The sequence below is a fragment of the Aethina tumida genome, chromosome 5 (assembly GCF_024364675.1).
Source record: "Aethina tumida isolate Nest 87 chromosome 5, icAetTumi1.1, whole genome shotgun sequence".
NCBI lineage: Eukaryota > Metazoa > Arthropoda > Insecta > Coleoptera > Nitidulidae > Aethina > Aethina tumida.
The window spans coordinates 12,900,420-12,928,164 of record NC_065439.1 but is presented as its reverse complement, the minus strand read 5'-3'; the positions used below and the strand labels follow the sequence as shown (position 1 = coordinate 12,928,164).

Below are 27,745 nucleotides of genomic sequence, written 5' to 3'. Positions count from 1 at the left end.
TTAAAGACTGTAGAATTATTAAGATTTAATATATATTATTTGTTTAAAAATTATCTTGAAAAGATGTATTTAAAAAAAAAAAAAATGAAAAATACAAAAATATTGACTCCATTGAATTTTATTTAAAATAATAAATATAATTTAAATATATTTTGAATGTCAAATATTTTAAAAAAATTCTGTTTCTAATTTTAAATTTAAAAAGTGAATTTACATTAGGTTTAAAGTTTTCTAAAAAAATTTAAAAAGGTAAATGTTAAAAAATGAAATGTTAATAGAAATTTGACCATTGCTTTAATTATATTTTTTAAATAATTAACTGAATTTACTTTAAATTAAAAAGTAATTAAATTCAACTTAAATTGATTATTATTTTCAAATATTAAAAATTGAATGACTTTAAATAGTACAAATAAATTAAATTCGCCTTGATTTTTAAAATTTTATGAAAAGTTAAAAAAATTATTTCGATAGTTTTTTCAAAAGATATATTAAAAAAATGACTTTTAAAGTATTAAATGTATTTAAATTGATTGAATATAATTTTTAAAATATAAGTAAAAGTATTAAATACTTAAAAATAAAAACAAAATTGTTTTCTATTGCCCACTGTCCAGTTCACATGTCCTCTTGCAAAAAGTAGTCTCACTGCTTTATTTTTTGCAGAAATGATGACTTTTACCATAGAGAGCAGCTTCTTTTAGTCCTCGTTTTTTTTATTATTTCAGGAGATAATTTTACTTTATTTTTCACTATTCCAGAATTTTTCTACAATTTGTTGTCGAACACATAAAAACGATGTAAATAAAGTTATCCATATATAATGGAAGGTACGAAATGTTTAGACATTTAATAATTATAAAATTAATTTAAATTAAAAATAATCTTTCTTTTAATAAAATGATTATATTTTTAATTTGTTGCTCAACATATGAACGACAGAGTATGGTAAATTTTAATATACATATATAATTTGTATATAATACAATAGTATAAAATTTATAAAATTATGCCAACTTCCACATACTATATATAAAATATTTTGTATTTTACACAATATTTATTACTACAGATATATAGAATTACGTAAAAATTTATAAAACTGTACCTTCCATAGCCTTTAAGTATACAAATTTTACAATTTTTCAAGACTATGTATATTTTTTACATTCAAAATTTATTATATTATTCATTCAAATAAGGAAACACTCAAATCATTTTGTTATTCCGAAAGCATTAATTATAATCTCCACATTTTCCGCATGAATTTTGTGTTTTAGACAAAGACAAATTACAATATCCAAACCACGCACTTTCTCAGAACAATCCAATTTGAATGAAATCAATGAAATTATGTTAATTGAACTGCTGGTTCCCCGCGGACTTCTCATTCGGCCCCATACATCAAAAAGTGTCACAAACTATTTCAATAACAGGTAATTAATTAAATCCCATAATATTCTCCACTCGCCGACTTCAAACAAAACTCCCCCGATTATTAATGGCGAGTTTGCACGCATTCAACCAGCGGGTACGGCCAGATTCATGGGGTTGTTTACCATGAAAGATGGGCAGGATTTCGTACGTCGTTAATAATAGATTAGGTATGTGAAGGAGAAAAACTTGCCCGTACGCTGATTCAATTTTCATTGGGAGCTTGTCGAAAAAACATGGAGTAATTTGTTACGTTGTGTGCAGGCAATGAATCCGTGATGAATTCGACCGCAAATCGATGTTAATCGTGATTTGGCAGATTGCAAAACGGTCGGTGCTGACGCTGATGCGGTTGAAGGATACGTCCTGATTATAATATTTCTGGAACTCCTGAAATGCTGAAATGAAATGCGTTATGTTTATGTACATTAGTTATCCCATTAACGTGCTCTAATTCCAAATCAAACTCGATGTTTGTCCGGTTTTGTTTGAATTACACTTTTTAATCGTAGTTCGGGCTAATTATCGTGCGGACGAAAACAACGAGGACGTTAATTAGAGATCGCATAAATAGATTTAACGAAGGCGATTGTTATGAGGGACGTAATTTCAGGGTAAATATTGTTTGTTTGCTAATCCATCGCTGGAAATTTGTTTTGGAATTACAGCGACACCTTTTTCTCCTTTAATAATGCATCTTAATAACAAACAATTAAGAAAATAATTATTTATATCACAGAGACAACAGATTTTATTAGAGCTTAAGCACAATGTCAAAAGAGGTGGGCGAAGCAAGGAACTAAAATTTAGAATAATAAACCTGTCCAATGGGGTTTATTGGAACAAATATACAAAATAATTTTTAATAAACAATGTACTTTTCTGCATAAATTACACAAAATTGTATCACCATCATCAAGAATTGAACTTTTAAATCCATAATAAAATCAATATCACCAAATTCCATGAGAAATTAATAAAACAAAATTAACTAAAATTATAACAAAAGACAGAATAATTGTTTTTGGAGCTGCCCAAACATAAATTTGTTGCCATTTTTGAATTTTTAAGGCCCAAATCTAAAAAAAAAAAATATATTTTTTCAAACTTATTATTTAGCATTGTAATAAGAGAAAGGGTGTTTTTGTGTAAGTTTCAAGACATTAAAACTTAGCAACTTGTAATTTCCATCATCACATCACACCCCCGTCCCGAGGCTATATTTAAAATTGTCTCCTTCAGCACTTATTAACTAAATTTAGAAGTTTATTATGAGAGGGAGTGGAAAGTCTCAAGATTGTTTACAAAGACGTTACTGATAACTCGGCTCAAATTAATCAGATTTCCAAAGAGCCGTAGCTCTTTTTAAATCAACACCTGCAATTGTCCGCAGGGATTTCAACCATCATCACCAACACGAGGGAAAAAAACTAAACCGAATTGCGAGATAAAACAAATTAATTTCGGAGATACAATTTTATGTCTGCGAGTTTCGTCGGTCATTACGAAGTGGAATTAAGTGTTGGACTCGTTAAAACGTCTGGCACCTTTTATTCTAAATAAGGTTAAAATAGTTTTTATTGTACCTGCCAGTATTTGCTGATGTCGCCCGTGAATGTAAAGTGCAATTAAAAAGCACTTTGGTTTGTTCTCTTTGGTTAGCATAGGGTTTTTTAATATTATTTTGTGCAAACTGCGGTGAAACTCAAATTTTGTTCTAATTTGCTCAATAAAAAAACACATTTAGAAAATATGGGGCGGTTTATTGCGCGATTAAATTATTAAACTAAAACAACAGACTGTTTATCTTTCTAAAGGATGTTGTAGATGAATTAAATTCTTTAAACTTTTATGAATTATATTATGAGAGTTTTTAAACTCTTTAAACATACATTTTAGACAAGACGAATATTCTATAAACATAATTAGATAATTCTGAATTTCTTTAAACACTTCTTGATACAATTATTTCACACGACAAATGTGATATGTTTTGGAAGTTTTAAATCTTTAAAACACTTTAGACAGTTTTAATCAAGCTGTTTAAATATTAATTATAATTACAATTACATTTTAGATAAGACGAATATACCATTTCTAATTCCATTTGTCACATTTTATAAATATAAATTAAACCATTCTGAAAGTCTCAATCATTTCTAATTAACATTTTTGAAAATCTCTATCCACATATAAATATAAATTAGACAATTTTGAAGCTCTTTAAACACTTCTTTATACAATTAATTCACGTTTGGAAAGTTTTAACTCAATCTGAGTACTCTTTAGACAGTTTGTAGTTTTTTAAACATTCATGAGTACAATTAAGACAATCCTCAAATTATTTGAACGTTGCTAAATAAATTTTAGACAAATCTTATAATCGTTTCTTATTAAAATTCTGACACATTTTAGAAAATCTCTATTCACAACTAAATTTAATTTAGTTAATTCTGAAACTCTCTAAATACTTGACACTTATGAGAACAATTAAGACAGTTTTGAAATTATTTAAACTTTTTTAATATGTTTTAGATAAGTCGAATATACTCTAGTCATTTTTAATTAAAATTCAGATAAATTTTTGAAAATGACTATCCACATCTAAATATAAATTAGACAATTCTGAAGCTCTTTAAATAAACATTTCTTTATAAAATTAATTCAAGTTGTAAAGTTTCAACTCAATCTGAAGACAGGTTCAAGCTGTTTAAACATTTATAAGTGCAATTAAAACATTTTTTAATGTTTTAGGTTAACCAAATATCTTTTTCATTTTCTTCATCATTTTTAATTAAAATTCAGACAGATTTTTGAAAATCTCTATTCACAACTAAATATAAATTAGACAACTCTAAAACTTTTTGAACTCTTCTTGAATACTCTTTAGACAGTTTGTGGTTTTTTAAACATTTATGAGTACATTAAGACAGTCCCCAAATTGTTTAAACTTTTTTTAATAAATTTTAGACATGTCGAATGTGCTATAATAATTCATAATTAAAATTCTGATTCATTTTAGAAAATTTCTCTTCACAACTAAATATAAATTGAAACTCTTGTTGATAAAACTAATTCAGATCTGAAAACCTAAATCTGAATACTCTTTAGATAATTTCTTGTTTTTTAAACAACTACAAGTTCAATTAAGACAGACGTCAAATAATTTAACCATTTTTTAATAAATTTTAGAAAAGTTGAATATTTTATAATTATATCTAATTAAAATTATGATAGAAAATTTATATTTATAACTAAATATAAATTGAAACTGTTTAAACACTTTTTACAGTTAATTCAGGTCTAAAAAGTTTCAACTCAATCTGAATATTCTTTAAATGGTTTCAGTTTTTATCTGTTTCTATGAATACAATTAAGACAGTCTTGATATTAATTAAAAATTTTTGAATACGTGTTAGACAAGTCGAATATCCTGTACTCATTTTTAATTGAAGTTCAGACACATTTTTGAAAATCTCTATTCACATCTAAATATAAATTAGACAATTCTAAAACTCTTTAAACCCTTCTTGATACAATTCTGAAAAGTAAGTAAGTAATGATTTGGAAAGTTTTAAATCTGAATACTCTTTAGATATTTTCTAGTGTTTTAAACATTTATGACTATAATTAAGACAGTCCTCAAATTATTTAAACATTTTTGCATAAATTTGAGGCAAATCTAATATCATCAATTAAGAGAGTCTTGAAATTATTTAAATATTTTTGATTATGTCTTAGACAAGTCCTATAAACATTTTTAATTAAAACTCAGACACATTTTAAAAATCTCTATTAACATCTATTATAAATATAAATTAGATAATTCTGAATTTCTTTAAACCCTTCTTAATACAATTATTTCATGTTTGAAAGGTTTAAACTCAATCAGAATACACTTTAGACAGTTTGAAAATATTTAAACATTTATAAGTTCAAGTAAAACAGTCTTTAAATTATTTAAACATTTTTTAATATGTTTTATGTAAGCCAAATATCATATAATCAATCCTATTTGCAATTAAAATTCAGACAGGTTTTTGAAAATCTCTATTCACAACTACATATAAATTGAAACTCTAGTTGATACAATTAATTCAAGTCTGAAAAGTTTTAACCCAACCTGAATACTCTTAAGATAATTTATATTATTTTAAACATTTGAGTACAATTAAGACAGACCCCACATTATTTAAACTTTTTTTAATAAATTTTAGACATGTCGAATATCCTATAATAATTTCTAATTAAAATTCTAATACATTTTAGAAAATCTCTGTTCACAGCTAAATATAAATTGAAACTCTTCAAACACTTGTTGATACAGTTAACTCAGGTCTGAAAAGTTTTAACCCAATCTGAATACTCTTAATATAATTTCTAGTATTTTAAACATTTATGAGTACAATTAAGACAATCGCCAAATTATTTAAATATTTTTGAATAAATTTTTAGACAAGTCGAGTATTCTATAATCATTTCTAATTGAAATTCTGATACAATTTAGAAAATCTTTAAACACACCTAAATATAAATTAAATAAACCTTTAAACACTTTTTGATACATTTGTAACTTCAATTAAAAGAGTCTTGAAATTATTTAAACATTTTTGAACAAAAAAATGAAAAAGTTCAGACGCATTTTTGAAAATGTCCATTTACGGCTAAATATAAATTAGACAATTCTGAAATTCTTAAAAAATTTTTTGATAAAATTAGTTCAGGTTTGGGAAGTTTCAACTCAATCTGAATACTCTTTAGACAGTTTGCAGTTTTTTAAACAATACAGTACAATTAAAACAATCCTCAAATTATTTAAACATTTTTAATTGCGTTTGAGACAAGTCGAATATCCATTCTATAATCATTTCTTATTAAAATTCAGACACATTTTAGGAAATCTCTATTCGCATATAAATACAAATTAGACAACTCTTAAAGTCCTTAAATACTTCATGACATAAATAATTCAAGTTTGGAAAGTTTCAACTCAACCTGAATATACTCTAGATAGTTTTAAGTTGTTTAAATATTTACCAATACAATTAAGACAAACTTCAAATTATTTAAGCATTTTTTAGACAAGATAAATATCCTATAATCATTTTTAATAGTAATTCAGACATTTTTGAAAATCTCTACCCACTTCTGTATGTACCATATATAATTTTGATCATTAAACGTGTATAAATACAATTTACACAACCTTTAAACTTACATTTCAAAATGGAACAATCTTGGAATTTTTTTTATGCATATGAAGAAACCAATTTCGCTATCATTTCATCCGACGTACATAAAAGGTAATGTGATGCAACTGCGCAAAGAATTTTAAATTGGTTCTGTCATTTATCCACACGAACAAGATTATGCATGTGACAGTTATACAAGACACACAATTATTCATCCAGGCCTCCTCTGTGAATTTCATATTTCATTAAAAACACTACTTAACCGCAATGGCACAATAAACCGAAAATGTGTATTGTTTCAGTTACACTGTACCCAGGATGTCGCCGCTTTAATATCCGGTGCGCGTACATAATTACGTCGAATCGATTGAATTCCAAATTTCCCGGGTGATTAATCCACAAAGACTCTTTCGCACGCCATTATTCCCTTTGAGTGATTTGCCCCCCGTTTCCCGTTTTAGAATATGTACATAAAATATCGGCGGCGGGAGCCCCCATCGATTTTACAGTCAGAAGTTACGTGGAAAAATGACGGAATTAGCAGACACACTGTTTGCACACTTGCTTGACTGATGTATCGGAAAAACTGGTTCCCGACGTGGAAACTTCCTGCCAAATAAACGTTCATTAGAATTTATTACTTACTCAATCACCGCGTTTCCACTTTTTTTTCTCTGTCTCTCTCTCTCGTTCCATTCCAATTGAGTTGAAGAATCGGAATCGAATCGAATCAACGCGATTTTCGCGATGTGCTAGGACATTTGCAATTCTCAAAGGTAAAATTCGGTCCATTTCATGTGCCGATGTAATAAATCTCGTGTGAGTTTGATTCACGAAATATGATCCAGTGCGAAACGTCCAATGGTCATAAATTCAACCGGAAAACAACATATTCGCTTACATTCATCAAATTTTTTTGGTTTGTGTTTTCTTCTTTTTATTTTGGAATGCATTTGCCCTGACATATTCGATAGGATCGAAAAAAAATCCTTTATACCGATATTTATCGTGTAGTTGATTTTTATCGCCGAACGGATTTTTAATCTTTGTTCGAGACGTGAATTATTGACGACGTTTGGAATTTTAAATTATTGACTGAAATTTTTTCGTTATTGTTTTGTATTGGGTATAATAAAAATTGCCTGATCACTGTTGTGAAAAATAAATTGAATGTTAAATATATAAAAACATTTTGAAAAGAGTATTTCCTATGTATTTTACATTTACATTGTTTATGTTTATTGGGTTTATTAAAAATTGCCTGAATACTGTTTTAAAAAATAAATTGAACGTTAAATTTGTAAAAATGTTTAAACATTTCCTGTGGATTTCCTACGGATTTTACATTTACATTGTTTTATTTTTTAATTAAAAATAAATAGTAAAAATAAAATAAATTCCCTTTAATTTTTTTTTCTTTTTAATTATTAATTAATATTTTGACAATTTCTTGAATTTTATTTAAATTAATAATAATAAAATAAATTTTAAAGAAAATAGTAAAAATAAAGTAGATTCTCTTTCATTTTAATTTTTTCTTTTTAATTTTTAACTGGTTTAAATTAAAATTATTAAAAATTTAAAAATAGTAAAAAAATTTGACAATTTCTTGAATTTTATTTAAATTAATTAAAATAAACTAAATTTATTCTGAATTTTTAAATATATATATATATATATATATATATATATATATAAAACATAATTAATATATTAAATTATAATTAATCATAATAATAAATTTAATTTGTTTTGAATTTCAAATTTATAGTTTTAATAATATTTTTTTTTTGTTTCGATTATTTAAAAATTATCTTGAAAAGGTGAATTTCAAAAATTCAAAATATTAATAAAAATATTGACTCTATTGTATTTTATTTAAAATAATAAATATAAATTAAATTTATTTTGAAATTAAAATTCTTAAGAATTTCTTGAATATTAAAAAAAAAATTGTTTATATTTTTAAATTTAAATAGTTTGTTTATGAAACATTTAGAAAATAATAAATAATAAATAAAAGTTTTGAAAAATTAATAGAAATTTGACAATTTCTTCAATTATTTTTCAAATAATAAAGTGAATTTATTTTTAATTAAATTTTAAATTAAAAAAATAAACAAATTTTAACATATTCTAAATTATTATATTAAATAGCAAAAATAAATTTAATTTAATACAGAAAGTTTGCTTGATTTTAAATTGTATTAAAAATTGATGGATTGGATAGTACAAACAAATTAAATTAAATAAATTCAGTTTAAATTATTTCGATAGTTTTTTCAAAAGGTATATTAAAAATTGAAAAAATAAAAGAGATTTTTACATTTTCTAAATTATTGTTACATACATACATACTACAAATAAATTTATTTTTGACTTTTAAAGCTGCAAACATATTTAAAATATTTAAAATTTAAAAAACTATTAAATACACAAAAATAAATAGAATTTAATTTAAATTATGTGATCTGAATTTAAGGTAAATATTTTAATTAAAAGAATAAAATTTTTTCTTAATTATTATATAAAATAGAAAACACAAATTGAAATTACTTTGTTTTCTAAATTTACAAATATGTTTAAATTAATGGAGTATTATTTTTAAAAGGCAAAATGAGGAAAATATTAAAAACTTAAAAATAAATAAATAATGAAAATTTTTACATCAATTATTTTAAATAATTAAAAAAAAATCTTGAATTCTTTCATTAAGTTGTTTTTAAATTTAAATTAAAATTTAAAAAATAATAGAAAGGTTGATTTTTCTTAAATTAAACAATAAAAATAAACTAAATATACTTCGATTTTTAAATTTCCAAATATGTTTAAATTGATTGAATATATTATTTTTAAAAATTTAATAAAAATATTACATAAATTTTATGTAAAATAAAAAATTGACAATAGTAATTTTGACAGTTGCATGAATTTTATTTTAAATAATGGTAATAAATTGAGTTTGCATTGAATTTAACTATTGAAATATTTTAATACGTACACATTTATAATTTTATAATCAGGATATTAAAAAGCATCCCGATAATTTGAAATTTAAAATTTCAGAATATATAAATACCAATAATATATGATTTATATTATTACATATTCCGAATATAATAAATATTCAGACACGGCATATTTTAATTATTGTAGATTTATTGTAACATAAGCTCAAATATTATAAATATGTAAAATTCGAATAGTTTCAATAATACTCACGAATTTCACAATAAATATTTTCATTGCAAATAATATTCTGTGTGCCCATTATCTTTCTCCAAATGTTTTATGTCATAAAAACTGAACTAAATATACTCAACGTGTTTTCTCAAACAATACTTACATTAATATAATTAATTCCTTGCTAAAATTAAAGTTTGAACGTGCTTGAAATTGTAAATGGTAAATTTCGCGGTCGAATGAAAAGAAAACATTGCAAATTCGATTTTTCTTGGTTGTATATCGCGGAAATGGAAACACAATATGCGTACATTCACAATTTCTGTTGTTGTTTCTGTTGACTCAATTACGGAAGCGGACATAAATATTGAATGTGAAAAAGCCATTATGAAGTGTTTTCTGAATAAATTAACCTATATTTCAGATTGCATTCTTTTGAGAGCAATAAATATAATTCAATTTTACGAATTCGATTTAAAATGCAGCACAACTGCATTACGAACTAATTAAATTGCGTAGTCGGGAAATTTAATTCGACATTTTTACTTAGAAACTTTTAAAGTTTACATTAATCAAGCGCTCCGAAATTTTTAAAACAAGCAATTATATTTCTAACATTGAATATTTAATTTAAATAAACAAGCCCCGAAATAAATTTGGACTGATTTCGAGTCCGTTAATTAACCCGTCATTTCGACGACTAACCGATAGTTATGAACACGCCCTTAGCGCCGTCCCGGGGGAAAGTTTCGGAAGATTGCACGTATATCCGACCGCCAATTATTTTAAAGTCGCCTTGAAACTTTGCAGCCAATTAGGATTTTTCGCTGGGGGACGTAATGAAGTGTAATTAATTTCGTTTTGTTCAGTAAAATGTTTTATACAGTAGAATTGTTGAATTTTTGCGTATTGACGTCATAAAGAGTTTCTGAGCTTTTGAACGCGTCTAATTGTATCATTTATAACGTTTTAAAAGCTTGGACTTTTGAAAAATGTCGCGTGACAGCCAGAATTGAATTCGAGCGAAGAAAAAGCGTTGATCTGATATCTTAACAATATGTGGAAGGACGGGGAAAGAACAAACAAATCTAATTTAAGTAGAAATGGGGAAAAAACTTCCATCAATTCATCTGAAATATGGATCGTTTCGACGGTGTTTTATATTATAATAATACTTAATACATTATTCTAACTCGTATAGTTGTGTAATTACCTAAATAAAATGGGGATACTGAATAAATAATTGCTTTATTCGCATTTCCCTCGTTTGTAATTACATTTCTAGAATGCAGTAAAATGGAGAAATGTAATTATTGGACAATTTAATTATATTATTACATTAATAATTCTATAAAATAGGAACTGGATGTTTTATTAATGCCCTTTCATGTTTGTTCCGTATATTACATTATTACATTCATAATTCCGTTCAATTTTTTAATATATTAATATTAAATCTGCTATTTATTAGTGGTGTAAAATTAACAGTAATTTTATCCGTATTTGTTTTAATAAATGGCGGATGCGTATTTTGTGTGCATTCGCCATTTTAGAAATAATATTAATAGAAATTTGTTTAACCTAAATTTCATAAATCTGATAAATTGATTGATTGGCTGTTAAGTGTCAAAGAAATAGCACACGTTACTAATTAAATGTAATTAAAATATTTTATATTTCACTATATTCTTTTCTCTGTTTTTCATTTTGTGTCTATCATGCATAAAAATCCATTTAATTCGTAAATTATCGTTGCCTAATGGTTCCATTACATCTCTCTATATACTAATTGGACCATTTTATTAAATATTTTTAGAAATGGTCCTATACCATGCCAATAAAACCACCATGTTCCAAAGTTTTTCTAGTGTATTTGGGATCCTAACTTATTAAGAAGATGATGAATGTGTTGAATGACCAACTGATCTTGTTCTATTAAACATGGATTCGTCACTTCAAAGTACCCTTCTCCCAAATTCTCCAGAATAATTTATACATTATTTTCTAAATTGTTAGTCTTGTTTTTGTACAGTCATCACATCGTATAATTGAGTTTTGATTAAAAATTATTATTTTTACCTTCGTAAGTGTTACTTTGTCACAAGTGAAGAATAGTGAATAAAGATTTACTCCATAAAAATTAAATTAAAGCAAAACTAGCAAAATAATAAAAATAATACAGTAAAAATGAAAAAAATCGGAATGACCAAAAAAACATTCAAACACTCCTTATAAGATTTCCAACGTTGTCCATATCCAAATTTTCCCATTCTTCATCTCCCAGCCTATCGAGACACCCTGGAGCGATATTACGGGTTCTTATGCATGTTTGTAGGTGGTTCCAAGCATATCTGAACTATTTGCTGGCCAATCTAAAACTAGAATTCCAATCTCTCGCAAGTATATAGTTATTTTGACAAAGTGCTGGCGAGCCATGTCGTGCATAAGAACAAATTTTTGGACTTTAACAGGGACAAATGGTACTACATTTTCTTCAAGAATCTCTCTTATATACCGATCAGCTACCAGAGATATTAGCACAGTCCTGAATATCCCAATTAGTGTATTCTCTTGCAAACTTTATCCGTGCCACTCGGTGTTTCCTGGTTAACAACAAAGCAGTAACAGGAATTCTGCGTTTGATTCCCAATGCTCTTAATATTCGAACATTATGGATCCTGGACAAATCGTTTTGCAGTTGCCAAACTGTAACATGTCACAGACGCAATCTTTGTATACGTAAATACTACAAGAATAGTACACATTGGACGACCGAAAACTGGTTTTTCAGTGTGCACTCCTATTTCTCTAAATCATCTTATAACCCTGGATTGGTTGATTCCCATAAAATCCGCCATATTTTGCTACGATCTGCCATCTTCAATTAGGTGTTTGTGTACTGTACGCAGTATTTCTGTTTTTTCTTTATATACCAAAATTTAAAATGGTGGTTCATATTGATCTAAAAGAAATCATACACAAATAAAATGGTTTTAGTAAGAATTATAGATTATTTTAGAAAAAAAAATATAATTATGCGATACTTTTTGTGATGAATGTATTAATGTTTTATACCAATTGTTTATTACTGAAATATATTTTCCAAGTTTTGTTCATTCAATCGACGTCTGATTGTTCTACAAGACACACAGATCAGTCATACACTCAATTAATTCATTTTTTATTTACCTTGAGGGCAAGAAAGGATGTCGTTTTCTGGATATTTCCAATTTGTCTGTTAATAAAAGAAGTTGTTTTTTGTTAAGACATTTTCTTATCGTATTTTCAATTAAGTGTGTTGTTTCATATTTGTTAATAAGGATCATAAGTTTTTAGCGATATCAGCAATATTTAAACCTTCATGTTCCACATTAATTATTATTATTTCTCTCATCTGGAAAGCAATATAAAATAAAATAGTATATAATAAAATAATATAGATCTTACTAAGAATAAATTCTAACCATTAAGAGTATTCTTAAATACATACACAAAACATAAATACATTTGAATGTCCCATTTCTTTGGCCAACTAAATCATATTAATACAAGCATTTAAAGATTTGTATAAAAAAATATAAAATATTGAAATAAATATTACTTTTCATTTTATTTAAATGTAAATTAAGGAGGACAAGAAAAGATGTATCTGTTAATATCGTATCTTACCGTATTTTCAATTGAGTGTGTTGTTTCATATTTGTTAATACGCATTGTAAACCATTTTCGAAAGCATCATAAGTTTTTAGCGATATCAGAATTATTTAAACATTCATGTCAATTATTATTTTTCTCTCATCTGGAAAGCAATGTTATTAAAATAATATATGTTAGATCCTACTACTAAATTCTAACTATTAAGAGTACTCTTAAATACATACACAACACATAAATAAATACATTTGAATGTCCCAGTCCTTTGGTCAACTAAATCAGATTAATATATGCGTTTAAATATTTGTACCAAAAAATATTTGTTAATAGGTATTGTAAATCATTTTTCGGAAGTATCATAAGTTTTTAGCGATATCAACAATAATTAGACCTTCATGTTCCAGGTTAATTATTATTTTCCTCTCATCTGGAATTAATATAATATAGATTCTAATTATTATGATTACTCTTAAATACATATACACAAAACATAAATACATTTGAATGCCCCATTTCTTTGACCAACAAAATAAGATTAATATATGCATTTAAAAATTTGTAACAAAAAATATAGAATATTAAAATATATTTTACTTTTTATTTTATTTAAATGTTAATTTACATTTAATAAAAATATAAAGTATTCTTTTATCAAAAATCTTACAAATTGTTTAATTTTAAAGTGGGTACCTGAAAATTGTAGTTATTTCTCGTAAAAGTAGAAAAAATGATTTAAATGTTTCTAAAAAGAAAGTGCAAAAAAACAAGCCTCATTCATACATAAAAAAAATATGAATATTTTTATCAGATTTAGTAGTTAAATAGTATTGTGATAAGTAAATAAAAATATATCTTCTTATGCACAATATTAAAAATATAAAATTTTTGTATAATAACAAAAATATATAATGTAAAAATTTTTATTTGAACGATTATTTTAACATTTTAAAGACAAATTTGTCATTACAAAGGTTAATTGAACAAAATTTGAAGCAATACAAATTACAAATAGGAAAACGTATTATTTTTTCTTCATATCTTTAAGGTATTTCAAACAAACGTGTTCTTAGTTTTTATTAGAATTTATTTTATTTCATAATTTATACAAAATACGAAGATTGCAGCCAATTAAGCGAGTTTGATAAAGATAGAATAGTGAGTCTGGATGAATCTGAAATTTCATTTAGAGAAATAGCACGACGTTTTAACAGAAATGTTAGTATTGTAATACGATGTTGGCAGTCATGGAGTGAAGAGCCCTGAAGAGATAGAACAAAAGGTTCCGGAAGACCCAGAGCTACCACAAAGTCACAAGACCATCGTTTTAGATTATTAACCTTACGAAACAGGATGAGTTCAACGTGAATAATTGCTGATCAATTTTTTGCCGATGAAGGTAGGCCAATTGGTATTCCATCTGTTCATCTCCGTCTTTTGGCCTACGGATTTATCTTCTTTTTGTGAACTCACTTCTACCAGCAAACCATAGGTGCCAACCTAGTGACTGGTGTATGGCACGTCAACAGCGGGATGAGGAATGGAATCACATTGTGTTTAGTGATGAATCACGCTTTTGCTGGGGCATGCATGATGGTCATGTGTTAGTAAGACGACAAATTAAAGAAAGACGTCATCATTGCTTCACTGTGGAGAGTCATATGTATAACACTATGGGTTTAATTGTATCGTGTGCTATTGCTTATGGTAGCAGGTCACCTCCAGTTTCCATTAATAGCACTATGACTTCTCAGTGATTTGTGAACCAGCGACGCTGGAATTCCTCTACGAACTGTTAATGAACCAAAACGTCAGTTCGTGTGGGATGAGATACCACAAGAAAATGTCTTGTTGGTAATATTAAACAGAATATAAGATAAAATAAGTAGCATAATTAAAAAGAGAATAAAAAACTTTTAGTATAAAAATGATAAAAATTTATTTAAATAAGTTATATCATATTTGCACGTTTGCGTCCTGATTAAATTTGAAACTAATTGGGAAAACGTGCTGCAGTTTGAAGCATCATGCCCTCACGTTTAAAACGATCTCATTAAATTATTCCTTATTTTATTAAACTTTGTCACTTTGTTTGTAGTTTGCTTTGAACTTTAATTCGCTTTCGGCACTTCTAAAAGGTGGGCTCAAATGAAAATATATACAAGTTCGCCACCATTGCCTTTGATTACATCGTTTTCTCGAAACAATTCGCCAAACTTTCGAGAAATGTACCTACATTCGCTAACAAGCGAACGGTGAACTTGCAATTTGTTCATTTTTGCTTATCAATTCGCGTCGCAGAAATTTCCAGGAATCAAAATTTAATTGGTTTTGTCATATTATTATATTGAAGGAGGTCAAACAATTATTCCACTTGTTGATTCAATGTTCATTTAACTCAATTCGTGCCAAATTAAATCGTCCTTCGGTTATTTACGTTTAAAAGTCCTGAAATTAAATTTCGTCTCTTGAAACTTAAAGCTCCATATCAAACTTGTATAACTTCCATAATCTAATTAAATTTGCATTCTGCATTCGTCTCGGATGCACGAGGAACTCTTTAGATATGAAACTTTTATTAAACAATTTGCATGGTCTTCACTAATCCAGTTATTCACCTACTGACTTATATTACATGTTGCAGACGATAACCGTTTGTATTATAAATTACATTAGCATTTGTGTCGCAACGTTTCAGAATGTATTATGCAGTTTATGCCCACATTACACCACCCCCAAATAAATTGCGCCCGATAACAAAAAGTTCATTTCAAATGCACAAATTCCATTGTTCCCATATTAATTCTATTCTATTTCGGTCGTTTAGACGTTTAAGATTTTGAGTGTTTATAATTGAAAATAACACAAAGTGGCGTAAACAAAATTTCATTTAATGCGAATTGGATTTAAAACGGAAGCAACGGAACGAAAATTTCTATGCATCCATTAATTGAAATTGTTTGCGCCGAAATTAAAACTGTACTTTCATGTTTTAATAATTCTTTTCATGTACTGAATTATTCAGGTTTTGTTTGCGGTTACATGAATATTTTAAATGGCATGGTTTCAACAAAAAATGCCTCAATAAATTTTAATTATATACGCGACAGGAACAAACACATCTAATTTTGAAGGAAATGAATGAACGTAATAAAAAATGAATATGTCTATAGATTTATGAAAATTAAAATAATAATTGAGTTAGATTGAAAAATCCAGCTATATTTAACAAGCCCGAGGATAATTACAGTTTAAAAATAAATGTTATAATCTGACACTTTATTAGCTGGCGCAATTATTAATTTTCCAGTGCAGAAATAAATATTCATTTATTGGTGTTCACAAGCTGGTTTTTAATCTTTGATCTGTTTATTAAATAACATCATAATTTGTTTTACGAAACTGTGATGTATATTAAAATTGTAAATATTATATTAAAATGATTTTAATTGGATAAAAATAAACAACACAAGCTTCAAACTACCTTCTATGCAAAATAAGAAATTTTAAATTCATAATTAAAATTTTTAATATCTAACTTGAAAACAATGTTGTAAACAAAAATAAATATTAATTTGTTGGTGTTTACAGGGATGTTTTTAACCTGTGACGTGATTACTAAATAACATTACAATTAATTTTATGGTAATTAAAATGTTTTTAAGTTTTAGTCATACTCAAAATTTAACAAATTTATGATTCCTCTGTTTTGGAAATTCATAACTCAACTTATTAAACTTGAATAAGTTGAAAATATGTTCAAATCTAGCATAAAATTTGATGATTGTTACATCTTCATGAGAAATAAGGCTACCATATTCTTCAGTAGTACTGAAATACATTATAAGAGCATGATTATAAAGGTAGTCTGCTATGACCAAGAACTTGAGAAACCGGAGAAAGGGATATATCGGGTAAACCCGATAAACCCTCGGTGCATTATTAAGTCGTGTGGTCATGGGTTTAGTATATAGTTTCATCAAACTAGTTCTATATTATTATAGTATCATATTTTAAGAAATCTTAGAATTCCTGTATAAAAAATGAAAGTTTAAATTCATAATTAAAATTTGTTATATCAAAAATAAAGACTGGGTTGTAAACATAAATAAATATTAATTTAATGTAGATTACAATATTTTATTACAGATTTTAAATTTATATTTAAATAGCAAATTGTTATATTCACCAACCTAACTGATCAGTTGATAACCATTCTGATCATATTCAGGAGTTAATTAATTTATGGTTATTTTCTTTGGGGATTTGCATTCGAAACTCAACTTATTAAATTTGAATGAGTAATGAATGGTGAACAGTCCATGCATTTAAAATATACAAAGCAAACGGAAAATGAAGTGAGTTGCTTATTACACCTTGATGAGAAATAAGGCTACGATATTCTTCAATATTACTGAAATACATTATAATGGCGTGATTATAAACATAGTTTGCTATGACCAAGAACTTGAGAAACCGGAGAAAGGGATATATGTTCGTTGACCCAGAAAACTTGATGTAGTTATGGGCTTTCAAGGAATAATTGAAGGAAGTTATGTACACACATTCTTATACTCTTTAATTTTTTATCCATTTATATTGTTGATTATACTTCTCTGAATCTGTATGTTATTAGCTGTATCATCATCATCAACTCAAAGTTTCTGCGGGGCAAACCCGGTAAACCCACGGCACATTATGAAGTCGTGTGGTCGTGATTTTAAAAGGTAGTTTCATTAAACTAGTTCTATATTATTATAGTATCATACTTTAAAACACCTTAATATTCCTGTACAAAATAAGAAACTTTAAATAATTAAAACTTGTAATATCAAAAATGAAGACGGTGTTGTAAGCATAAATAAATATTAATTTATTGGAGGTTACAATATTTTATTACAGATGTAAAATAATTATTTAAATAGTAAAGTTTAAGAAATCATAAAATTTCTGTACACAATAGGAAAGTTTAAATTCATATTGAAAATTTATTATAACAAAAATGAAGACTGGGTTGTAAACATAAATAAATATAATATTACAATATTTTATTACTCATTTAAAATTTATATTTAAATAGCAAATTGTTATATTCATCAACCTACTTGATAAGTTGATAACCATTCTGGTCATACTCAGGAGTTATATACACACATTTTTATACTCTTTAATTTTTCATCCATCTATACTGTTGATGATATTTCTCTGAAATCTTTAAGAAACCTTAAAATATGACACCATAATTAAAATTAGTAATATTAAAAATGAAGACTGGGTTGTAAACATAAATAAATATTAATTTATTGGAGATTACAATTTTTCATTACAGATGTAAAATTAGTATTTAAATAGTAAATTTACCACCAAGCTACTTGACAAGTTGGTAACAATTCTCGTCATTCTCAGGAGTTAACTAATTTGTGGTTCCTCTACTTGGGGATATGCATTCGAAACTCAACTTATTAAACTTGAATGAGTACGGTAAATAATGAACTGTTTCGAATAGTGAACAGTTAATGCGCCTAAAATATACAAAGCAAACGTAACATGAAGTGAGTTACTTATTACACATGCATGATAAATAAGACTATCACATTCTTCAGTATTACTGAATCTGTTGTATTTCTGGAAGTTATGTACATACTTTCTTATACTCTTTAATTTTTTTATCCATTTATATGGTTGACATTTCTCTGAATCTCTATGTGATAAGCTATATCACTAATTTTATTCATCATCAACTCAAGATTTCTGCAGGGTAAACCTGGTAAATTCGAGGTTTACTGTGAAGTCCTGTTGTCGTGGGTTTAGTAGGTAGTTTCATCAAACTAGTTCTATATTATTATAGTATCATATTTTAAGGAACCTTAAAATTCCTGAAAAAAATAAGAAACTTTAAATTCATAATTAAAATTTGTAATATTAAAAATGAAGACTGGGTTGCGAACATAAATATTAATTTGTTGGATATTACAATTTTTTATTACAGAAGAAAAATTAATATTTAAATAGTAAATTGTTATATCCATCATGGTACTTGACAAGTTGATAACCATTCTCGACATACTCAGGAGTTAACTAATTTGTGGTCCTCTGTTTGGGGACGGGCATGCAAGACTTTTAAGGCCATCAAATTTTTCAGTAATACTGACGTGATTATAAACCTAGACGACCAAGAGGAAGAAAAGCGTGAAAATGGGAATGGGAACAATTAAAGGAAATTATGTAAACATATTTTTAAACTTTTTATATTTCTATCTATTTATATGGTTGATGAAGTTCCTCTGAATCTATATTTGATTAACTGTATCACTAATTTTATTCGTCTTCGAGATAACCCAAGGTTTCTGCGAAGTAAATCCAATAAACCAGCAGTACAATTTGAGGTCACGAGGCTCTGGGTTTAGTGGGTATATTCATCAGTCTAGGCCTATATTATTATAGTATCACATTTTAAAAAATCTTAAAATTCGTATGTAAAATAATATCAAAGTTTTAAACATAAACAAATATAAATTTATTGGATTGGACAATCATATTCTTAATATTTGAACCCATTATTAAATAACATTATTATTATTATTATTATTATTATTATTATTACATTTACCTTGACATATATTACAATTAAAAATGTTTTACTGAAATGTTTTTAATTAGATAAAAATGAACAAGGTATAAATATATTTTCATAACATTTATTACAGATGTAAAATTTTTATTTATATAATAAATTCTTACTTCCATTAACCTATTTGATAACTTGATAATCATTATGGCCATACCCAGGAATTAACTATTTTATGGTTTCTCTGCCTAAGGATATGCATACAAGACTCAACTTGCTAAACTTGAATGAGTTGAGAATTTGCTGCTTTGAATCTTAGAATGTTAATGCGTCTACAATAAACACATCAAACGACAAGTCAAGTGAGTCATGAGGAATAAGGCTATCAAATTCTTCAGTAATACTAATATGCATTACAATGACGTGATTATAAACTCTGCTTTGACCAAGAGGAGGAGAAACCGGAGAATGGAGTATATGATCGTTGACGCAGAATTTATGCTGTAGTTCTAGGTTTTCATAAAACGAATGAATAAAGTTATGTACTCACATTTTTACACCTTTTATTTCTTTATTAATTTATATGGTTGAAGCAATTTTCCTAAATCTATATGACATTACATATGTTACTAAATTTATACATCCTTAAGTTAATCTAAAGTTTGTTCAGGATAAACTCTAAAGCATGATGTGGCGTGTTCTCATATGTTAGGTTTAGTGGGTAGATCCGTTACACTAGTCCTACATTACTATAGTATCCCACATTAAAATATCTTAAAATTCTATAGCAAACTCTAAATTCACAAAAATTATTTTTAATATCAATGAAAACAAGGTTGTAAACATAAATAATTGATATTTACAGCTTCTCACTTACAAAAAGTACATCGTAAAACTTTTACTGCCAATATTCTTACTTCCATTTTATCTTTAGCATTATCTTCCTTGTACACTGAAACATTTTAAATAAAAATTAACCAATCCATTGTTCTTTAAAACTTAGTTTAGCATTATTTGCCGAAACAAATCCGCTGTTTAAATATTAAAATTTCCATTTTATTTGCAGGATTATCCAGGAATCCGTGTCTGCGGTCAGTGGATTTTAAGGTATGGAACCCTCTTAAAAATTCACACACCTCTTTTCCCCTCCACCCCCTTCTTCGAATATATCACGAAAAAGCAAAATAAATATTTAAACTGTCCAATCGCAATAGCAGGAAACACAACATTCACAATCATGGCAACCGAACAAAAAATAATTAATTGAACGGAACCAATCCTGTTTAATTATTCGATCGGATGTTTTTTTGCTGCCGGAACGGAAGTAAAGGAGATTGGTTTTAATTTCGTCCGCCGGAACCACCCCAACCCCCTTGAACGGACTGACCGACATAAAACACACCGTTCGAATTAGAAAGGGGGTCGAGACGGGTGGGGCCTCAATCCGTTACCGACGGTTTTATTCGATTATTAAAAAAGTTTCGAGTCGACGGAGAAATATAATAAACGTCGCGGTGTCGTTTATCTCGGGGTTGTTGGCCAAGTTATCCTTAATGACCCTCGTGTGCACTTCTAACGACCTGAAGCCATTCGGCGTTATGCGCTCGGACGGAGATAATGGTTTCGGTATATTTCTTAAACAATACACACTGAAGGTTTCAGAAAAATTGGGGTTTATCAATTGGATTTTCCGCGACATTTAATGTGGGATGCAGCGAATGGCTTCTGTGGCCCCGATTGTAAAGTAGGGCGGTGGATTCGGTCGAAAAATTCTAGACTGTTTTTATTAAACGTATAAAAACATGTTTGTGTTTACCTTCGGGTCGTTTTGCGTCAAATCTTTACGATGAATGAATTTTTAATGTCTCCCCTGTTAAAGTGACATTGTCGTTTAGTATCGTCGATTAAAAAGTAAATGTTGCAGTTCCACTAGCAATTTGAATTAAAAGTTCTGAATATGTAACTAACATGTTCTTGGAATATAATAACTCTTTAAAAAACACATTTACAATTCTAAAACACTTTAAACATTTATTGGTCCAATTATGACAGTTTTGTAAAATTTCAATCTTATATGAAAACACTTTAAACATTTATGACTACTTTATATAGTCTTGAAACTCTAGATATTTCTGAGTAAGTTTTAGATAGTGCAAAAAATGTGCATTAATTTGAAAATAGTGTTGTAACTGAAAATGATTCTTCTGAATAAGTTTTAGCTAATATGAAAATTCTCTAATAATTTTGTATTAAAATTTAGAATATTTTGAAAATATTTTTTTCATTTTAAAAATTAATTGGACAATTGTTAAGCACTTTAAACATTTGTTAACCCAGTTAAAACAGTTCTGGAAAATTATAACATTTGTGAATATACTTTAGACAGTTTTAAACCCTTTAAATATTTACAACTACAATACAGTGTTGAACATGTTTAGATTTTTTATTAAGTTTTATGGAGTATACATTTTTAATCTTTTATCTTTTTTAAATATAAATTAAAACACTATAAACATTTATTTATCAAATCAAAATAGTTTTGAAAAAATTTAACCTTATATAGCTTTAAAACTCTTTACAACTTTATGACTTTATGACATAAAATTTAGTGCTTGTAGTATAGTAAGTACATTAAACATTTATTGATGCAGTTAAAACAATTCTGGAAAAAATATGCTTATGAGTACAATGGAGTCTTGAAACTCTTTAAATATTTTTGAATAAGTTTTAAATAGTATAAAAATCTAATAATTTTTAATTAAAATTTAGACCGTATTGAAAATATTTTTTTCTGTTTTAAATATAAATTGGATAAATAAAATACTTTAAACAATTATTTATCTAATTAAGATTGTTTTGGAAAAATTAAACCTCATATGAATACACTTCAAATATTTAAGAATCTTAAAAATTGTTAGATATATCTGAAAAACTTTAAATAGTATAAAAATCTTTTAATAATTTTTAATTAAAATGTTGGCAGTTTTGAAAATCCCTTTTTTGTATAAATATAAATTGGGCAATTCTAAAACACTTTAAACATTTATTTATCAAATAAAGATAGTTTTTGGAAAAATTTAACCTTATAAGCTTAAAAACTCTTTACAAGTTTATGATATATAAAGCTTAGTACTAGTAGTTTAGTAAGTACTTTAAACATTTATTGATGCAGTACTGAATACACTTCAAATATTTAAAAGTGAAATAAAATTTTATAAATCGTTAGATATTTCTAAAAAACCTTTAAATAGTATAAAAATTCTTTAATAATTTATAATTAAAATTTTGACTGTTTTGAAAATCTTTTATAAACATAAATTGGACAATTCTAAAACACTTTAAACGTTTACTTATCAAATCAAGATAGTTTTGGAAAAATTTAACCTTATTCTATAACTTTAAAACTCTTTACAACTTTATGATATACAAAGCTTAGTACTAGTAGTATAGTAAATAAGTACTATAAATATTTATTGATGCAGTTAAAACAATTCTGGAAAAATTATCTTTATAAATACAATGTAGTCTTGAAACTCTTTTAAATATTTTTGAATAAGTTTTAAAATCCTTCAATAATTTTTAATTAAAATTTAGACTGCATTGAAAATCTTTTTTTCTATTATAAATATAAACTGGACAATTCTAAAATACTTTAAACATTTGTTTGCCCAATTAAGATTGTTTTGGAAAAATTTAACCTCACTTCAAATGTTTATGATTGTAATAAAATCTTACAAATATAGATATTTTTGAAAAACTTTTAAATCGTATAAAAATCCTTTAATAATTTTTTATTAAAATTTGGATTGTTTAGAGAATCTTTTTAAAATATAAATTGGTCAATTCTAAAACTCTTTAAACATTTGTTTATCCAGTCAAGATAGTTTTAAAAAAATTTAATTTTCTATAGCTTTAAAATTCTTTACATATTTATAATATATAAAGTATAGTTCTCGTAGTATATTATATTTTAAACATTTATTAATCCAGTTAAAACAGTTCTAAATTATATTTATGAGTACAATGGACTCTTGAAACTCTACATAATTCTTAAAAAGTTTTAAATAGTATAAAAATCTTCTAGTAATTTTTAATTAAAATTTAGACCGTTTTGAAAATCTTTTTTCTGTTTTAAATGTAAATTAGGCAATTCTAAGATACTTTAAAAATGTATTTATCCAATTACAATTATTTTGGAAAGATTTACCTTCAAATATTTATGATTATAATGAAATCTTACTCTCTTTTGATATTTCTGAATAATCTTCTAATAATTTTTAATTAAAATTTAGTCTGTTTTGAAAACATTTTTTTCTCTGTTAAATATTAATTGGACAATTATAAAACATTTTAAACATTTACTGATCCAATAAGTTCTAGAAGAATATAACCAAATACACTTCAAACATTTATGAGTACAATACAGTGTTGAAAATCTTTAAATATTTTTAAGTAAGGTTTAAGTATATTATATCTGTAATAATTTTTAATTAAAATTTTGACTGTTTTAATTTATAGGTTTTGTTTTTTTAAAATAAATTGAACAATTCAGTTTGAACTCTGAAAATCTTCATAAAATTTTTAATTAAACATTTATTAATACAATTAACACAGTTTGAAATATGTTTGATCCAATTAAAGAAATTTTTGTTTGAAGTATATATAATTAAATTCATTTTAGACAGTTTTTAATATTATTTACTATTAAGATGTTTTGGAACTCTTTAAACATTTTTTAATACGGCATTAAAACCTATAATTGTTTTTAATTAAAATTTTCACTTGTTTGAAAATACACTTTTAAATACTAAATAATACAAAACTGAAACCTGAATGTTTAAAATCATGTGAATTCATTTTAGACAAGTTCAAACTCTCTTATGACTACAATTAACATAATCTCTTTAAACATTTCTAAACGCAAGATTAATAGTAGGGAACACAAGATAATCCCTCATAAAATTAACTTTGAAAATCTTTCTTCTCATTGAAATATAAAATTAGGGATTTAGTATTGAATTATTTTAAACTATTTAAACATATATAATTAAAATTGAAACATCATTTATAATTAAAATTTAGAATTTTGCAATTCTTTAAACATGTGTTCTAAATTGTAGTGTATCGACTTTATTTAACATCAGTGACAAACACAAATGTATCTCGAAACAAATAGGTTGTTTATAAATATTGAATTGTTTTAAAATATTTAAACATTTTTCAATAAAATTAAAACATCATATAGTCATTTATAATTAAAATTTAAAGAGTTCTGATTCTTTTTATTCACCTCTAAATATAAATTAGTTAATTCTTTAAACATTTTTTGATGCAACTAACATAGTTGTGATTTCAATAAACCTGTTTACACCTAAACAAGTTCTTTAAACATAAATACATTTACTTCTAAATATAAAATATAAATTTGAAACTCTTATATTGTAACGAATGTAATATTGCTTAGATTCCTTAAGCATTCCAAAATAAAATGAAAAATTCTGAAAGTAAATGCAGGCAAAAGCTATTTTCTAAATAGTAATTTTTGTATGTACCGACTTTTGAACATCAAAGGGAAACAAAACTGCATAAAAGGGGCATTTCCTCACGCAAATATCGACGTTAAAAACTCACATGTCAACGTTCGTGAAAGTGTGGTTGAAAAGCATGATTGATGACCATTGGCAACCACTATTAGTGCGTAGCTTTTAAATCTCTTCGTGTTCTGCGGTTTTTTCATACTTCCACAGGTAATTTGTTCCGTCTCATTTATCAATCCTTATCAAAGGTAAATAGCGGATACGTCATTGTGTAAAGTTTACATTACAGCATTTAAAATAGTATAATATGATTAATATTAATGTTTGGACGCGTCTAATAATAAAACTATTCTTTACACGTGTTTGTTTTCGTACGATATTTAAATCTGTTTCACTTCAACCTAAATTTTTAGTTGGAAAAAAGTAAACATTTACAATTGCCTTAAGCATGATTGATGGTGTCGATATCAACAGTTTTTGATAGTGTCTCGAAATAGAACAGACATTTATATTCGTACTAGTTTACTACACAAAACAAATGCGTAAGATCTGTCAATGTTACAATATTTCTTTCAATCGTTTAAAAATTTAATGGGGTATAAATCTGGACGTTGAACCCTTATCGTCCCGATACAATGCACTTGCACGTTAGAGAATACAAAATCCGTCACAAAAGAAAATTGTTTCGACATAAAATTTTATTTATGGACATTCTCAAGCATGAACGGGAGAGAAAAACCGAACTGTGGCCGATTTGATTTACGTCCCGGACTTATTTAATGGGGCGTTAAACGCGTTCATTTTCATTTTACATGTGTTCGATCGAGAATTTATCCAGGTTTTTTGTTTCATACGCGTGTTTTCCAGAATTCTCGTGTCAGGTTTTTAATTAAAACTGTTTTTTATGCCCACTACCAGTTTATTACACATGTTAACGATCAAAGTTACAAATGTAAACTATCAAATTTTTGCCCCCAAGTTTTGCTGCGTTTCTGTTTTCAATATTAAACAAATTAATAAACATCGTAAATCATGATTGATAATAAACTTTTATTTTATACTGAACATTTCTAAAACACTTTAAATACTTATTTATGCAATTAAAATTATTTAGGAAAAAAATAACCTTATATGAATACATTAATATTTTTGACTATAATTAATATAAAGATTATTTTGGAAAAATTAATTTTTTAAATATAAATTGGACAATTCTAAAACACTTAAAGATTTATCCAATTAAGATTATCTAGGAAAAAAATTAATTAATACACTTCAAATATTAATAAAATCTTACAAATCTTTAGATATTCTGAAAACATTTTAAATGATATAAAAATCCTTTAATGTGTTTTAATTAAAATTTGGACTGTTTTGAAAATCTTTTTTCTTTCTAAATATAATTTGGGAAATTTTAAAATACTTTATACATTTATTTATCTAATCAAGTTGGTTTTAGAAAAAATTAACCTGACATAGCTTTAAAACTATTTACATATTTATTACATATAAAATATAGTATTAGTAGTATAGTACTTTCAACATTTATTGATCCACTTAAAACAGTTCTGGAAAAATAATATTTATGAGTACAATAGAGTCTTAACACTCTTTAAATATCTGTGAATAAGTTTTAAATAGTATAAAAATCCTCTAATAAATTGTAATTAAAATTTAGACTGTTTTGAAAATCTTTTTTCTGTTTTAAATGTAAATTAGACAATTCTAAAATACTTTAAACATTTATTTATTAAATAATTTATTTATTAATTAAAATTATTTTAGAAATATTTAACCGTTAGATATTTTTAATAAGATTTAAATAATGTAAATAATTTTTGATTAAAATTTTGACTGTTTTGAAAATTATTTTTCTTTTTTAAATATGAAATGGACAATAGAGTTTCGTTAAATATTTCTGAGTAAGTCTGAAAATCCCCTGAAATATATTTGTAAATATATAGAAACATCGTATATCATGGTTGATAATAAATAATACTTATATTTTATTACACATGAATGTAACCACCCGTAAAATATGAGTGTAGCAAATGTGAACTATTAAATTCTTATTCACCAAAAATTTCCAATATTTGTATTTTTATATTATATATACTATATATAAAATACATAAATATCATAAATCAGTGTAAAAATAAAGTAGGTGTTTTATGAGGTTG

General features: G+C 26.0%; 1 protein-coding gene across 6 annotated transcripts in view; it reads left to right on the top strand.

Moving 5' to 3' along the window:
* The window catches only part of LOC109599566 (somatostatin receptor type 2-like), a 226,400-nt gene that overhangs the window by 83,795 nt on the left and 114,860 nt on the right, over window positions 1-27,745 (top strand). For all 6 annotated transcript variants that reach the window (XR_007548094.1, XM_049967544.1, XM_049967542.1 and 3 more), the window contains one exon: window positions 21,095-21,135. The gene's annotated coding sequence lies outside the window, so the exon portion shown is untranslated. The remainder of the gene's footprint in view (window positions 1-21,094; window positions 21,136-27,745) is intronic.